Below are 17,777 nucleotides of genomic sequence, written 5' to 3'. Positions count from 1 at the left end.
GAAGGGTTATAACTGGTTCTGTTGCAATTCATATCAAACTCAGGTTCACAGGACACTTTCATATTCATAGCCAACATTCACTATCAACAACTCAAAAGATTCATATATACACAAGCTCAGCATATCTATGCATCCAAATGATTGATAGATCACATGACAATATTCATACATAATTCACAAAAAGATTCAGATATACACATGTTCAGTATGTTTATGCATCCAAATGATTGAGATCACAGCCAATATGATCCATGGACGAACTTTAATTACCTAGGGTACAGACTGGTAAATGGTGTTCAATCAGAGGTACTTCTTGCTAAAATTAGTTCTTGTACGAGTAAACTTTCGAGTACAGAGGCAGCACAGACAATCTGAACTTTGCTTGTAGGTTTATCCTCAAATAGTGGCCTCGTGTCGAGGGAGGTTTGAGCAACTTGGCCACTACCTTCATCCAACTAGTTTACTAGCTCATCTTGGTCCTGTATCTCGCCAAAATTCTACATTGCAGACGAGAAAGGAGGCGGTTGAGAAAATGAACCACCCAAATTTTTTGTGCAGTTCAACTGAAATGGAGCATCCTTGGCGTGCAGACTGATTAAGTGCCAGATGAATATACGCGTCAACCAACTTGTCTGGAATCTTTAGACTCCATGCCATATAGATTGCTACCATATGTGCTGATAACCAAAAGGCACAAGTTGGGACCAAAGACTGGACTGCGTTTTTCTGGGCTATGCACCAAGCAATATTTTTTGCGTTCACTCTCCTAATACTTGGAGTTTGACAATTGGTTGATGCCGGTTGATACTCGAATGAATATAGGCACTTCTTGTCAACATCCATGCTTGTCTGAGTGAACTTTGGAGTACATAGCAGCAGCATAAGTACCTGTCCATCTGATCATTTTGTGCAGTTCTACTGAAATCACCCGATGTAATGATTTGCCTACGAGTTCAGATTACTCCTTTATGAAATCGGCAAATAGTAGCACAACACCAAATTACCAATACATATGACAAGCACAATAATCAGGATAAAGACCAGTACCAACCTGTGTGAGGTAGCATATCAATTACTATTTCCTTTGACTGGAAGCCGAGATAAGCCAAGCGACTGACAGCAAAGGAAGAAAGTAAGCGGAGATTAGCGACTGACAGGAAAGGACGGAAGCTGTCGAGGCAATGAAGCACCCAAAGCTTTTGTGCAGTTCCACCAAAATCGAGCATCCCTATTGGCACATATATTGAGAGAGTGAGATTACTGTAATAGTGGGACTAGTTGATGAAACATACACTAACAAATATAAGCACCCTCATTATTTTAATGGGTAAAGTTAGCAACATAGTAGTCTTGCTTAAAGAGAGGTATTAGTTTATTTAATCAGTGCCAATTAGCTCAACTCAACACTCAAAGCATTGCCATTTATCATAGGTTGCAAAACTTAAAAGTGCAAAGATAAAGGAGTTTCTCATGACAATACCACGATACAAATAGAGATGACAGTAAACTAATATGGATGAAGGCCTTAGGCCCGTACCAACCTGAGAAAAAAGCCTATTCATGTAGTCCCATAAGAGATGATAAAGCACTCACTAGAATCATACAATAGTATATATTTTTGTGCACTTCAAATGTATGGTTGAAATCACTCTTGTTTACAAGTGCTGAGATTATATCGAAAGATTATCAAGAACTTCCAGCAGAGTTAAAGCACTGGCTGGGATACAATTCATTGTATTGTCTTATGTAGTTCCACTAAAATGTATGATTAGCACAACATGATCCCTGTTTGCACAAGTAGGAACAAAATGAAACCTTCATTAGCTTAGTGAGAAAGGATACGAAGACATTAGCATATTACTCAAACAGTAGCATCAAATTCATGATGGACAATACGCAAAACATTGCCTCATTGAACCAATCGCAATAAATTGACATGCAAAACAATAGCACTATTATGTCATGACACTAATAATATTCCCTCCCTGCTCCACTACATGATTCACCTCCATAGACAAACATTCACACGTACATGATTCAGCATAGGGTCCTACTAAAGATTTGTTTAACTCCAACAGGAAAATTAGGCAGTAATAAATTAGTGGTACTTAAGTACTCCTAATTAATTAAGTGAGACAGCAGAAGTGGAAGGGCTCCCTGGAGGATCGTCTGACATGTAAGGTAGTTGTTGCCGGAGCCCTTGAATAGCCTCGACTGAGGCCTCTGGCTTTAGCAAGATCGCCTTGGCACTGTTTATTCTTCATCTTCATGCTCTGTTTCTCTTTCTCCTCACAGTTGGTGAAACCAAGTACATGATTGGCCTTCTAATTCAGAATTGGTTTTGTCAGTGAGGGAGTACAAGTGTACTAGTAAAAAACAACATTATTTTCTCATGGCAGTCAGAAAATAGAGATGAACACATGCATTAAATATCATTCTTACCTAAAGGAAGGTTATGGCGCCAATATGGATGATGAGGATTGGAACACAGATCTCCCTTTGTGCAGTTCCACCAAAATGAACCAACTGTTCCATCTGACATTCCAGTTAAACAACACAAAAGTCACTTCTTTTAAGAAGAGTTTTGTGCATTGCACCAAAAGTTCACAACAGCAACCAGGTGAATTGGATATTCCTGTTTGCACAAAAAGGCACAGAGGAAACAGTTAGAGTCTCAAACAATTACTGGCAAAAACATTTGGCTAAACTTGTCAGAGTCTCAAACAATTACAGGCAAAAACAGTGTCATGGCTTCATTTTTACCAGGGACATTATATTAAGAACAGCTAAGGCTGCGTTCGGTTCACGGGTTTGGTGCAGGATTTTCGTAGGAACACAATTCCTACGGTATTCTTTCCCTTCCAACCATTCGGAACAAGGGAAAGCTGAATAGTGTTTCATAGGAAAGCTGGTCTGGTAGTACTGATTCCATCGGATTAGAAACATCCACGCGCTGCTCATTTTTTGGGTGGAAGCCCGAGGCAGGCGCTCGCTGCCATGCGTTAGACAAGTTGATGTGTTGTGTTTGCCGGAATAAAAAAAGTCAACCTATGTGTGGTACGTGAGGTGAGGACAAGAGTAGTCACTGTGCAGCTGAATAAACAAATAGCATCTCATACTGCCAAGCATGCTACTCTAAAAAAACAAATATGTACATTTCGTAGTCCATGCGATCACATTCTCTTGAGAGTTTCCTCCGGTTCGCTGTTCCATAGTTTTATACCTACATTCCTTTCCTATTCCTCTATTTTCATCAAGACCTATGTTTTCTGCCCCTTTATTCCGATCGGAGCCTAAATATTTGGTATAAGGGCATGGGACAGTGGGTGCACCAGCAGTACAACACCATGTACGTAAACAGGGGCATAAAGTGGTGATTCATAGTTTGTTGCCCCGAGAAACAAACATCCAAGAAGCATATCTGGGTTGGTCCCATTTTTGTTCACTCTAGCCACCTACTCCTATGTGTGGATAGCAAATCTAGTCCTGGTCATACCACTGTGTACAGCGTTACCCCTATATTTCCCTTTTCGACCAAGAGACCGGTTGGATGACCAGTCTGTACTACTTTCATCCCATTTCCTTCTTGTTTGTACCAAGTCCGACGTACATACTAAATTCCCCCATCCCCACTTTATTTCAATGACAAGTATTTTCGGACGGAGGGAGTATACGATTCGACTCCATGAAGTAGCTTTACCTCCAACAATAGAAGAAAAAAATAGGTGATGGTGGATCATCCGATCGAGAGGGGCTGAGAGGTAGAAAATGATGCACATACAGCAACGTAGAGAGCTGGGGAAGTAGAGCTAAGGCGGTTTCGAACGAAGATATACCTAAAGGTTGTCGGGATGTGGATAGGTGGGCGGCGGGAGGCCGGATCCGCCCAGAGGCAACGACGAAGGGATCGGAGGACCTCCAGCGCCGGCGCTCGGCCAGAGATAACGATGCGGCCGGCAGTGGGTCTCCTCCCTCGCTGTCGACGACGGCCTAAATGCTGCACCTCCTCCCCTTCACCGGCGGAGGGGGATACGTCCTGATCTATAACCAGCGGTGAGGATAGAAAGCCAGTGTTTTTTGAAGGGAGAAAGACAGTGTTACTACCCATATCTTGTTTAGATCTGGAGAGGATGAGAGTGTCGGTGTACTAGAGTAGGGGTACCCTAGTATCCCGAACTTGTGCACGGGCAGTGGCAGCACCCCGCGGCAAGGCTTGCCGGGTGACCGCCAAGGTCCTCCGTGGTTCCTGTGGAGCCATTCAAGAACAAACTATTCAAGCCAAGGAGACAAGGCCCCGGCAAGAGGAGCTTGCCGGGAAGGCCAACCAAGGCATCTCAAGGAACTTTCCGCGACGCGCCACATGTCCCGGCGAGTCCCGCTGAGCAACAAGCTTCCGGACGCGACAAGACAATGACCGCGGCAAAGCGCTTGCCGCGGCAAGCTACCACTCTGTACCCGCGCTCCAACACATCCACCAACGTGTCGCCCTGGGGCCTTTCCAGGCGCGCGTGGCAAGAGGCTGTGCAGCCAGCGGTGTGCGGTGGCAAGCGACGCTGACAAGATTGCCATCGTGGCGAGCGGTGGCGTCCCTGACGGTCCCTTTTTGCACTATTTGGGCGACGTAGACGGGCATTTAATGCCTTTGTCCCCTGCCGTCAGGGTTAGGTATGATACACTGTATAGGTAGTTGTACCAACCGCAATTCCTTTTCCATTTTTACCCTTGTCTACGTTGCCACCTGTCGGAAACCCCTTTAGCATATAAAAGGAGGCCCATGCGCAACGTAGAGGGGGGTTCAAAGGTAGAAACACACTCACGCTCGGTCTCGTTAGCAGCTAGTGTGTACTGTAGCACTCAGCGCTCCCGAGCAAGAACTCAATTCACTCAGACATGCAGCAGTAGGAGTGTTATCTCTCCGGAGAGCTCCGAAGCTGGGTAAACTGCTCGTGTGCTTCGCCTCGATCCGCTCTTCGTGCGATCTCCGCCCCCCGCCGAACCGAAAGGGGCTCGGTCCGCCGATCCCATAGGTGTTTGTGGATCAGCTTCCCCGACATCTTTGGCGCGCCAGGTAGGGGGCGTTGAGGTTGTGTGAACCTGATCCGGCGTTCACACGAGCTAGATCTTCATCTTCTTCATCGACATGCCACCGAAGAAGAAGGCTTCAGCGGCAGCTGTTCCGTCCACGTCGATCCCACCACCACCGGAGCAAACGGGTGGTGGGGTAGACGCCGGCAGAAGAACGGGCATCGACGAGGGAGCTCATGGTGCTGCCAGGTCCAAGGACAAGGCTGCGCAGACCTCAGCATCCGTACATGAACCGCGCCCATCTCAGGAGGCGCAGGACCGACAGCGTCACGGTATTCACAGGGCTATACGTTCGTTGGACCAAGATCGAGTTGGTGGATCTCGGGGTGCTCAAGACCAGCATGCACGCCAACATGCTGGCACGAGCGAGACACAGTCGCCTGGACGGGATACTGCTCCTTCTAACATAGTTAGAAGTCCGAGCATATCCCGCTCCTCGCTCCGTTCGCCACTGCCGCCCACCACTCCAACAGAAGCTTTGGCGCGAGCTCAACTGCTCCTGGATTACCCTCCAACGGCAGACAAGATCGATGAATGGAGGGCCACCATTCAGAGTCTCATCGGCTTCGCCAACGGCGACACTTCGCGGCAGCCGAGTACACCCCTGCCGCGGCAGGATTGCCGGGCACGAGCCGATGGCGACGAAACCGGTGGGGGTGGAACCACCATGCACTCTCCTCCCCGAAGGCCAAGATCGCCGACTCACCGGATCCACCTCGACAGCGACTCCACCGCATCATCAGATCCACGAGCTCGTCGTGATCAGCGCCAAGTTCTTCACGAACGACAGCAAGAAGACGCTCGAACTCGCATCGAGCGCCAAAGAGAAGCGCGGCGCCAATCGGACCAGCGCGCTGGGCCCTCTGTCGACATGCATGCACCAGGGGAACCATGCAACTTGCCGTACGCGGTAGGTTGCCCTGCGTTCACTCGTGAGCTGCGGCAAGTCCAGTGGCCCAGCATGAAGAATTTCAAGCCAGACGTACCAGAGAAGTACGACGGCAAGTCGCATCCGTCGGAGTTCCTCAGCATCTACACCATCGCGGTGCAAGCTGCTGGGGGGCGGGATGACAAGATCCTGGCCAACTACTTCCCGCTGGTGCTCAAGCCCAATGTCAGATCCTGGCTCATGCACTTGCCGAACAACTCCATATCCTCCTGGGCAGACCTATGCCATCAGTTTGTCGGCGCCTTTACAGGCGGCCACAAGCCTCATGGCCAAGAGAGCGACCTTCATCTGCTCGCCCAGAAGGAAGGAGTGCCCCTGCGCAAGTACATTCAGAGATTCAGCCGCGTACAGCACAACATCCCAGATGTCCACCCTGCCGCGGTAATGAGCGCGTTCCATCAGAACATGCGAAACCGCGGGATGCGGGAGGAGATGGCGATGTGCAAGATCAGAGACGTCAGTGAGCTATATGCCCTGGCCGACAAGTGTGCACGTGCTGAGGAAGGGAGGAAACTCCCCAGAGAGAATACAGAAGCAGGAGGATCTGATAGTGAGGAGGCTGCCCCGGCAAAGAAAAACCGGCGGCGGAACAACAGGAAGAAGAAAGGCAAAGATGTGCTAGTCATTGAGCAGTCCGGCAATGGAGGTGGCGCCAAGAAAGCCAAAGCTGGTAGCTCCGGCAAGGAGATTGCCGCAGGCACCAACTACCAGGCTGTGGCGGTCGCCAACAAACAGGACGACACCAACAAGCAGTACTGCAAGATCCACCGCACCAAGGGCCATGACCTCCAGAGCTGCAAGAAGGTCGAGCAACTTGTCGAGCAGCAAAAGGCTGAATACGAGCGACGCGACAAGGAGAAGGCCCAGGAAGGTGCTGGAGGAGCCGGCAAGAAACACACCGACCGAGGAGGACGCCACGGCAAGGCCAAGCAGCGGCAAGGAGATAGACCTCCCCGCGGCCGCGACAAGGATGAAGATGACGACGACGATGAAGATATGGATGATGACGAGACCGATGAGCAGGAGTTCCAGAAAGCCACAGAGGTCCTGTGCGTTGACGGCGGTGCTTCTCTGCATACTTCACACCGCCAGCACAAGCGGTGGGTGCGGGAAGTCAATGCGGCAGAACCACCCGTCGAGTCACGCAAGCCTCTGAAATGGTCCAGCAGGCCTATCATCTTTGATATTGAGGACCACCCTGATCGCATAACTGCGGTCGGGTGCTTGCCGATGTTGGTTTCACCAACTATCCGCAACCTCAAGGTCACTAAGATGCTAGTTGACGGCGGAGCCGGCTTGAACCTGATCTCCTCCGCAGTACTCCAGAAACTCCAGATCCCTGATGGCGAGCTCGAAGAGACCGGCACATTCCAAGGAATCAATCCGAGAAGGAGCAAGACGAAGGGAAAGATCACGTTGCCGGTGACATTTGGCAGCGAGTTGAACTTCAGGACTGAGAGGGTCACTTTTGACGTTGCTGACTTTCCATTGCCTTACAATGGGATACTCGGTCGTCCAGCACTCGCCAAATTCATGTCAGCCTCTCACTATGCATACAACATGCTGAAGATGCCAGGCCCGATAAGTGTCATCTCTGTCCCTGGCGACAAGAAGGATGCTCTTATCTGCGCCGACAAGATCTACCGGGAAGCAGCAGCCGCAACAGATCGCAAGTCACTTGCCGTTGAAGCTCCCGGGGCGAAGAAGAAGACCAAGTCCGGCAAGAGTTCTGATGCCCACTCCGGTAAGAGAACCTCCTCGGAGTGCTGCGCTACCGTCGAGGACGCACCATCGAGCTCCACCAGCAAGTGTAAGAAGACAATGGCAGCTCCACCAGAGACCAAGAAGGTGTCCGCCAAGGAGGATGGCACTGGTGGTACCTTCACCATCAGTGCCACTCTCGACCCTAAATAGGAAAGCGCGCTCGTTGCTTTCCTGCGGGCGAACATCGACGTATTTGCGTGGCAACCGTCTGACATCCCCGGTGTTCCCAGGAAAGTAATCGAGCACCATCTTGCCATCTGTCCTCAGGCGCGGCTCGTCAAGCAGAAAGTTAGGAAGCAGGCAGTGGAGCGCCAAGAATTCATCGCAGAAGAAATCAAGAAATTGGAAGCAGCAGGCCTTGTCAGAGGAGTGCTCCATCCTACGTGGTTGGCCAACCCTGTAGTCGTGCGCAAGGCAAACGGGAGATGGAGGCTTTGTATCGACTTTACCGATGTCAATAAAGCTTGTCCCAAAGACCCATTTCCCTTGCCGCGCATCGACCAGATTGTTGACTCCACGGCCGGATGTGACTTACTTTCATTTCTTGATGCATACTCAGGATACCATTAGATCTTCATGGCAGAAGAGGATGAGGAGAAGACCGCACTCATCACCCCATGTGGCACATACTGTTTCGTACGGATGCCTTTCGGTTTAAAGAATGCTGGTTCAACATTTGCAAGGGTAGTCCATGACGCTTTTGAGCCGCAAATGCACAGAAATGTGGAAGCCTACATGGATGACAGAGTGGTCAAGAGCAACGACAAGGCGACTCTGATTCAAGATTTAGACGAAACCTTTGCAAATCTGCGCAAGATCAACCTCAAGCTTAACCCCGAGAAGTGTGTGTTTGGAGTCCCCTCCGGCAAGCTTCTCGGGTTCTTCGTGTCTCAGCGGGGAATTGAGGCCAATCCCGACAAGATCAAGGCCATTGAGCAGATTGAAGCACCAAAGCACGTCGAGGATGTACGAAGACTTGCCGGTTGCGTAGCTGCTCTCAGCAGGTTTATCTCTAGGTCTGCTGAGCGCGCCCTGCCATTTTTTAAAATATTGAAAAAGGCAGGTCAAATGAAATGGACCCCGGAAGCGGAGGCTGCACTGCAGGACTTAAAGTGATACCTGTCCTCCACTCCAACACCTGTCGCACCTAAGCCACAAGAGAAGTTGCTGCTATATATAGCGGCAACCAATCAAGTGGTTAGTGCTGCGTTAGTAGCGGAGAGGGAGGCGGATGATGAGCCAGCAACCACGGCAGATGTATCCAGCGACAAGCAGGGGACTTAATCGGCAAGCTCTGGTCCCAACAAAGATGGATCTGCGCAGGCATGTGAGAAGATGCAGAAAAGAATGGTGCAGCGCTCAGTTTACTTTGTCAGTTCCCTTCTATAGGGGACTAGGTCAAGGTACTCTGGTGTGCAGAAATTGCTTTTCGTCCTTCTCATGGCCTCGAGAAAGCTGCGCCACTACCAAGCACATGAGATCACAGTCATCACTCATTTTCCGCTGAAGAGGATACTGCAAAATCCAAAAGCAACAGGCAGGATTGTCGAGTGGGCACTGGAACTGTCAAGCTTTGGCCTCAAGTTTGAGAGCACTTCGACTATCCAAAGCAGAGCATTGGCGGAGTTCATAGCAGAATGGACGCCAACACAAGATGAAGAAAATCCAGAAACGAGCTTCCCCGTCAAGGAAGGAAGCAAAGAGTGGCTGATGTACTTTGATGGTGCCTTTTTGCTGCAAGGCGCCGGTGCGGGCGTGCTACTTGTTGCACCCACCGGAGAGCACCTCAAGTACGTAGTCCAGATGCACTTTCCCAAGGAGCAAGCAACGAACAATACCACAGAGTATGAAGGTTTGCTTGCCGGTCTCAGGATCGCAGCAGACCTTGGGATCAAGAAGCTCATTGTCAGGGGTGACTCACAGCTTGTCGTCCACCAAGTGAACAAGAATTATCAGAGTCTGTTGATGGAAGCTTACGTTGATGAAGTGAGAAAGCTAGAAGAGCACTTTGACGGCCTACAGATGGAACATGTTCCAAGAGCTCAGAACGACATTGCCGATGGCCTGTCGAAGTGCGCCGCACTTAAGTTACCTGTGGAACCAGGGATCTTTGTGCTCAAACTGACTCAACCATCTGTAACGCCATCAACTGGACAGAGCAAGAAGAGGAAGTTGATTTCTGGTGACTATTTTCCGGCAGAGCTCCCCGAAGCCGCCGCCAAGAAGCTCCTCAAGATCAACACCAAGGGTGCTGAGGAGCAGTCTGCTCCGGCAAGCCCTAGGGTTTGTTCTGTTGAAGCAGACGCTCCCGACAAGTTTTGCTCCGGCAAGCTTGCCGGGGAACGTCAAGCTCCGGCTAAGCCGCAGGTTCTCGACGTAGAAGCGGATGTTCCCGCAGCAGCAGATGTGCCTTTAGTCCTTGTTGTCGAGCCGCAAGCTCCAGCATGGGCACAGCAGATTGTCCGTTTCCTTCAGACAGGAGAACTTCCCGAAGAGCAAGAAGAAGCGGAAAGAGTAACCCGGCAGTCAAGTATGTACCAGTTTGTCGACAACACACTATACAGAAGAAGACTCAACGGCGTGAAATTGAAGTGTATTCACCGGGAAGACGGACAAAAGCTGTTGGCAGAGATACATGGAGGCATATGTGGTCACCACATTGGCGCAAGAGCACTTGCCGGCAAAGCGTTCCGGCAAGGTTTCTTTTGGCCGACATCCCTCCAGGATGCAACTGCACAAGTAACCAAGTGTGATGCGTGCCAGTTCCATTCCAAGCAGATACACCAGCCAGCTCAAGCTCTCCAGACGATCCCGTTATCCTGGCCATTTTTGGTCTGGGGGCTCGACATCCTCGGCCCCTTTCCCCGAGCTCTCGGGGGCTTTGAGTACTTGTACGTTGCAATCGACAAGTTCACAAAGTGGCCAGAAGTGGAAGCAGTGAGGAAGCTGACAGCACAGTCAGCAGTCAAGTTCTTCAGGTCGATTGTTTACCGCTTTGGGATCCCTAACAGGATCATCACCGACAACGGCACGCAATTCACGAGCCGCACCTTCATGCAGTACGTCCAAGATCTTGGCGCCAAGGTCTGCTTCGCTTCTGTTGCTCATCCGAGAAGTAACGGTCAAGCGGAGAGGGCGAATGCTGAAGTGCTGCGCGGGCTCAAGACTAGGACTTTCGACAGGATGCACAAGTGCGGAAAGAACTGGATTGAGGAGCTGTCGGTGGTTCTTTGGTCGGTCAGGATGACGCCAAATCGAGCCACTGGACAGACACCTTTCGCTCTAGTCTATGGAGCAGAGGCAGTTCTCCCCACGGAACTCGTATATGGGTCCCCTCGAGTGCTCGCTTATGATGAGCTTGAGCAAGAGCAGTTGCGACAAGATGACGCGCTGCTCCTTGAGGAGGACCGTCTTCAGGCTGCTATACGAGCTGCTCGATACCAGCAAGCTTTGCGCCGCTACCATAGTCGCAAAGTTAATGCCAGAAGTCTCGAGGAAGGCGACCTTGTTCTTCGGCGCGTTCAGTCCGCCAAGAATTCCAACAAGTTGACGCCGAAGTGGGAAGGCCCTTACCGGGTGAAACGAGTCACTAGGCCTGGCGCTGTCCACCTTGAGACTGAAGATGGCATTCCGGTGAGCAACTCCTGGAACATTGAGCATCTTCGTGAGTTTTACCCGTAAGGCGCGGTTGCTGGAACCTGTTCCGGCAACCACCTTCTGTACAAGTCTTGCCGATGTTGCATGTATTCCTTTGTACGAAGCTGGGCGCAGACCCCGTGCATAAGTAAAGCTCGTGTGCTCCGCACATCTTGTCAATTTCATGCTTTCTACTTTTCTTTGCATGCGTTATCTGACACTTTGTGCAGCGCCTACCCCCAGTAAGCAATAACGAGCCGTAAGGCCCCATATCTTTATTTTCTCTTCTTTCTCTTTCTCAAAGAAGGGAAGGTTCCCTCGCCCACAAGTTTGCCGGGGGGAAAGGAGAAGATAATGGTGTGGACCAAGCGTCGTTCGAGGAAGTTTCGCCTTACCGGGAAGCAAACGACAGAAAAGCTAAGTTGCTAAAGTTTGAGCAATCAGTTTTAAAATTTATAAGTTATCTTCCTCGAATGACCGTGCTTTGTATGGAAAACCTATGCGCGGAGGAACCAACTCGTAGCTAGTTGCACCCTTACTTTGTTTCGAGTCCGCTCAACAATTTAAGTGAGTTGCGACTAGCATGAGGCTTGAGATCGGCCTCTAGCTGTGCACCCTTGCCAAGTTCTTCACGAACGACAGCAAGAAGATGCTCGAACTCGCATCGAGCGCCGAAGAGAAGCGCGGCGCCAATCGGACCAGCGCGCTGGGCCCTCTGTCGACATGCATGCACCAGGGGAACCAGGCAACTTGCCGTACGCGGTAGGTTGCCCTGCGTTCACTCGTGAGCTGCGGCAAGTCCAGTGGCCCAGCACGAAGAATTTCAAGCCAGGCGTACCAGAGAAGTACGACGGCAAGTCGCATCCGTCGGAGTTCCTCAGCATCTACACCATCGCGGTGCAAGCTGTCGGGGGGCGGGACGACAAGATCCTGGCCAACTACTTCCCGCTGGTGCTCAAGCCCAATGTCAGATCCTGGCTCATGCGCTTGCCGAACAACTCCATATCCTCCTGGGCAGACCTATGCCATCAGTTTGTCGGCGCCTGTACAGGCGGCCACAAGCCTCATGGCCAAGAGAGCGACCTTCATCTGCTCGCCCAGAAGGAAGGAGTGCCCCTGCGCAAGTACATTCAGAGATTCAGCCGCGTACAGCACAACATCCCAGATGTCCACCCTGCCGCGGTAATTAGCGCGTTCCATCAGAACGTGCGAAACCGCAGGATGCGGGAGGAGATGGCGATGTGCAAGATCACAGACGTCAGTGAGCTATATGCCCTGGCCGACAAGTGTGCACGTGCTGAGGAAGGGAGGAAACTCCTCGGAGAGAATACAGAAGCAGGAGGATCTGATAGTGAGGAGGCTACCCCGGCAAAGAAAAACCGGCGGCGGAACAACAGGAAGAAGAAAGGCAAAGATGTGCTAGTTGCTGAGCAGTGCGGCAATGGAGGTGGCGCCAAGAAAGCCAAAGCTGGTAGCTCCGGCGAGGAGATTGCCGCAGGCACCAACTACCAGGCTGTGGCGGTCGCCGACAAACAGGACGACACCAACAAGCAGTACTGCAAGATCCACCGCACCAAGGGCCATGACCTCTAGAGCTGCAAGAAGGTCGAGCAGCTTGTCGAGCAGCAAAAGGCTGAATACGAGAGACGCGACAAGGAGAAGTCCCAGGAAGGTGCTGGAGGAGCCGGCAAGAAACGCCCCGGCCGAGGAGGACGCCGCGGCAAGGCCAAGCAGCGGCAAGGAGATAGACCTCCCCGCGGCCGCAACAAGGATGAAGATGACGACGACGATGAAGATATGGATGATGACGAGACCGATGAGCAGGAGTTCCAGAAAGCCACAGAGGTCCTATGCGTTGACGGCGGTGCTTCTCTGCATACTTCACACCACCAGCACAAGCGGTGGGTGCAGGAAGTCAATGCGGCAGAACCACCCGTCGAGTCACGCAAGCCTCTGAAATGGTCCAGCACGCCTATCATCTTTGATATTGAGGACCACCCTGATCGCATAACTGCGGTCGGGTGCTTGCCGATGTTGATTTCACCAACTATCTGCAACCTCAAGGTCGCTAAGATGCTAGTTGACGGCGGGGCCGGCTTGAACCTGATCTCCTCCGCGGTACTCCAGAAACTCCAGATCCCTGATGGCGAGCTCGAAGAGACTGGCACATTCCAAGGAATCAATCCGAGAAGGAGCAAGCCGAAGGGAAAGATCACGTTGCCGGTGACATTTGGCAGCGAGTTGAACTTCAGGACTGAGAGGATCACTTTTGACGTTGCTGACTTTCCATTGCCTTACAATGGGATACTCGGCCGTCCAGCACTCGCCAAATTCATGGCATCCTCTCACTATGCATACAACATGCTGAAGATGCCAGGCCCGATAAGTGTCATCTCTGTCCCTGGCGACAAGAAGGATGCTCTTATCTGCGCCGACAAGATCTACCGGGAAGCAGCAGCCGCAACAGATCGCAAATCACTTGCCGTTGAAGCTCTTGGGGCAAAGAAGAAGACCAAGTCCGGCAAGAGTTCTGATGCCCACTTCGGCAAGCGCACCTCTTCGGAGTGCTGCGCTACCGTCGAGGACGCACCATCGAGCTCCACTGGCAAGTGTAAGAAGACAATGGCAGCTCCACCAGAGACCAAGAAGGTCTCCGCCAAGGAGGATGGCACTGGTGGTACCTTCACCATCAGTGCCACTCTGGACCCTAAATAGGAAAGCGCGCTCGTTGCTTTCCTGCGGGCGAACGTCTGACATCCCCGATGTTCCCAGGAAAGTAATCGAGCACCATCTTGCCGTCTGTCCTCATGCGCGGCCCGTCAAGCAGAAAGATAGGAAGCAGGCAGTGGAGCGCCAAGAATTCATCGCAGAAGAAATCAAGAAATTCAGCGCCAAGCTCCTCACTGCTCAGCTTGAGATCGGCCTCCAGCTGCGCCACCTTCGTCTCCAGCTCCTTCTTGGTGGCCTCGGCAGCTGCGGCAGCATCCTCTGCTTCCTTGAGAGCCCCGTCGAATGTTTTCTTGCGCACGGCAAGCTCCTCCTCGTGGCTGTCAAGGTTAACCTTCCGTTGCGCCAACTCGCCTTCCCGCGCAGACAGCTTCTCGGTAGCAAGCCGATGTTGCTCTTCAACTTCAGCCTTCTCGAGGAGGAAGGCTTTCCGCTCCTTGGCGAATTGCTCCCGCTCCTTTGCCAGGGACCGGAGAGCTTCCTGGTTGAGGCCCCGGAGCTCCTCCGCGCGCTTCTCGATGTCCACTCCCGCCTTCACGACAAGCGCTTCTCGGGATACCAGCTTGGCCTGTCGGGCGCGGTAGAGCGACAACAGCTTCCACAGCAGCTGCTCCTCCTCAGGCTCGCCGCTGCTGCTGCTCGGCGCGTCGACCAGCGTCAACCCAGCGGAGGCGAGCAACTCTTCATCAAAGATTTCTCCTTCGATCGGCGCCCTGGAGCTCGACGCCCAGGGGAGCTTGATGAAGACGCCATCGCCGGCCTTCAAATAGGCGCCGGGCTGGGGCTCTTCGGAGCCTGAAGGCTGCAGCAGCGGCCAAGGGATCGGCGGTTGGCATAGCGCCTGACGCTCCTGCGGCCTCGGGGCCGTCAGTGCGATCGCCGGACCCCTCGCCAGCTTCTGCGGCGGCAGCTTTGGCGGCCTCTTCGCCGGCGGGATCATCAGCGCCGGCCTCTTCTTTGGTGGCAGCGGCGTCGTTAGTATTGCCGCGTGCGTTCTCATCGCCGGCGACCTCGGTTTCCATCGGCTCTGTGGCAGATGGACCTGACGACCGGAAAAGGGAGAAGAGTCAAGCCAATATTCAAAAAGAAAATCAGAAGAAGAAGAACCCAAGGGAAGTTTTCAAGCAAGAGGATTACCTGTACTAGGATCTACAGCCGTGGTCTCTGCCACCGAGGGGTCGCTGGTGCTGTCCCTTGCCGGAGAACTGCCCCTTGCCGGAGACTTCTCCCTTACCGAAAAATTGTTCCTTGCCGGAGAACGCTCCTTTGCCGGGGAATCCTCCCTTGGCGGTGTAGTCGAAGCAGAGGGCATGTCGGGAGCGGCTTCCGGGCACTCCTGGTGAGACTGCTCTGCTCCTACGCAAACCAAGAATCAGATGTCAGCAAAGAAAGAGCACCCATGCGCGCCTAACAGCAGGAAGTAAACCATATACTTACGCTGGGGGCTGCGCTGGGGGCTGCTTTGGGGAATAGTTGCCAGGTCCGGCAAGGTGGTCTCGGACACACACCCTGCTGTCGCGGTGGGTTCGTCCTCGATGATAACCACCGGGACCTTGGCTCTCTTCGCCGCTCTCTGGGCCAGAGTCCTAAAAAGAAATGGGTTCAGAGTAAAGCAAATCAGATACAAGACAAAACAGCAAGAATTGAAGAACTACAAGTACAGCAAAGAATCTTACTCTTCCTCTTCCTCGACGGAGCTGAGCGCGGAGAGGTCGAAGTCCGGCCCACCTTCGGCGCGACAAGGCGGAGGAGTAGGTTCCCTTAGCCGCTTGGCGGGAGCAGAAGCGGTGGTCCGGGAGGGCCCCGCTCCAGTTGCCGCAGCGGCGTGAGGTTCTCCCACGGCAACAGTGCCTACCACGGTGGAGCGCATCGCGCGGCGCGGCGGCTGTTGACCCGTCTGCCGCCCCGCTACGTCCACGGCCTTGCAGAGATGCCTTCTTGGTGGAGCTGGAGGCTCCGCTTGCGGCGAGCTGTCTGAAGGTGAGAAAGAGGAGGAGTCGATCTTCAACGAGTCGCTCGCGCCCTCAGCGGGCTCGCTCGACTCAGGTTCAGGCCCGACAAGCTCTCCCTCGCCGGCAAGCTCCTCTCGCTCGGCAAGGCTTGCCGCCTCTGCTGCCTCTGCCTCCTCCACGGTGAATCCAAATTCGCCCGCGGCAGCGGCTGCCGCCGCCTCTTCCAGCCTAGTGGTGATGCGCTGCATCTCCGCATCGGTGGTGTCGCGAGTAAGGCTCTTCTGTTCATCAGAGCAGACCGGCACTTCTACTAAGCCGTCAAAGAACTCCTGCACGACGTCGTCTACAGGCTCTTGCCAAGTTGGAACAATTCCATGCGAATCGCATAGCGGCATCATTGCACGGATGCGGTCGAGCGAGGAGTTGTTGCACAGCGGAACGACACCCCTCGGCAACATGAACGCTTCGGGATGTTGAGGATCGCGCTTGAACAGTTCCAGGAGCATCGCGTCCAGTTCCAGGACAGTGAAGTTGAAGTTGAGGCCCGGGCGCAACCTCATGATATCCGCCGCATTCTGGAACTCCCAGGCGGGTCTCCTCCTCTCCTGCAGAGGGGCGATGCGGCGGCAAAGAAAATCTGCGCCAACGGCGCCTACGGTGAGCCCGGCAAGCCTGAGGCGTAGGATCCGGGTGACGGCAATCTTCAGCCTATCGTCTTCCGGGGCCACGTTGCTCCAATCGTTGCCACGCGCTACTGGGGCTTGGCGCTGGGCGGTAAATGGCTGCGGGTTCTCCTCGACAATCCAGCACCGGTCTGCTCTCCATTCCTCCCACTTGCTGCGGAGCTCTCCCTCCAGATAAGCTTCCTTCTTGCCAGCTCTCGAGATCCAGGCGATTCCGTCGGATAAAGGCTCCCCTCTCTCAACTCGGGGCATAAAGAAGTGGCGAAAAAGAGCTACATTTGGATAGACTCCGACAAAGTTTTTGCAGAGATGTGCCAAAACTGCCATGGTCAGAACGGCGTTGGGGGTGAAGTCAAGGAGGCGGAACCCGTAGGTGTTCATAATATCACAGAAAAACTCAGAGAAAGGCGGGCAGAGCCCGCAGTAGAAGAACAATGCGAAGAAGGGATATCCATTCGGAGCTAGTTCCGAAGCGGCAGCTGAGAGTACCTTCGTGCGCGGATGCGCTCGCGTCTCCGTCGACCAGAAGAGGTAGTAATACTCCCTCAGCTCCTTCGCGTCGAGCTGAGGGGGGAAGATTGTCCGATCCTTTCGCAGCACCGCGAGCCGCTGTGCTTCGGCCGACTTCACAACCTTCCCGGTTTTCGGAGCCATGGCGGAGGTGGTGAGAGAGATCGACGGCATTGGTGGTGCCGGTGGCGATGGGGGGCGGAGCGCTGCTCTCTTTCAGCTTTGGGAAGAAGGGGGGAGCGGCGGAGGTTTTTGAGATTGGAATAGCGACTGGCGAGATGGGCGAACTGCCCCTGTTTCCCCTGCTTATAAAGAGGGAGGGGGCAGACGTTTCGTCTTTCCGAATAAAGAAACCACCCACGATCTCTCTCACGACGCCGCATTCGACGCATGCCGTTCGAGGAGGGCGCGGAGGATACAGAGTGAGATACGGCATAACCCAGGCCGCGGGTGCCCGTGCCCTGTTTTGGG

Source organism: Triticum dicoccoides, chromosome 3B (assembly GCF_002162155.2).
Source record: "Triticum dicoccoides isolate Atlit2015 ecotype Zavitan chromosome 3B, WEW_v2.0, whole genome shotgun sequence".
Taxonomy (NCBI): Eukaryota; Viridiplantae; Streptophyta; class Magnoliopsida; order Poales; family Poaceae; genus Triticum; species Triticum dicoccoides.
This window is presented reverse-complemented; position numbering follows the sequence as displayed.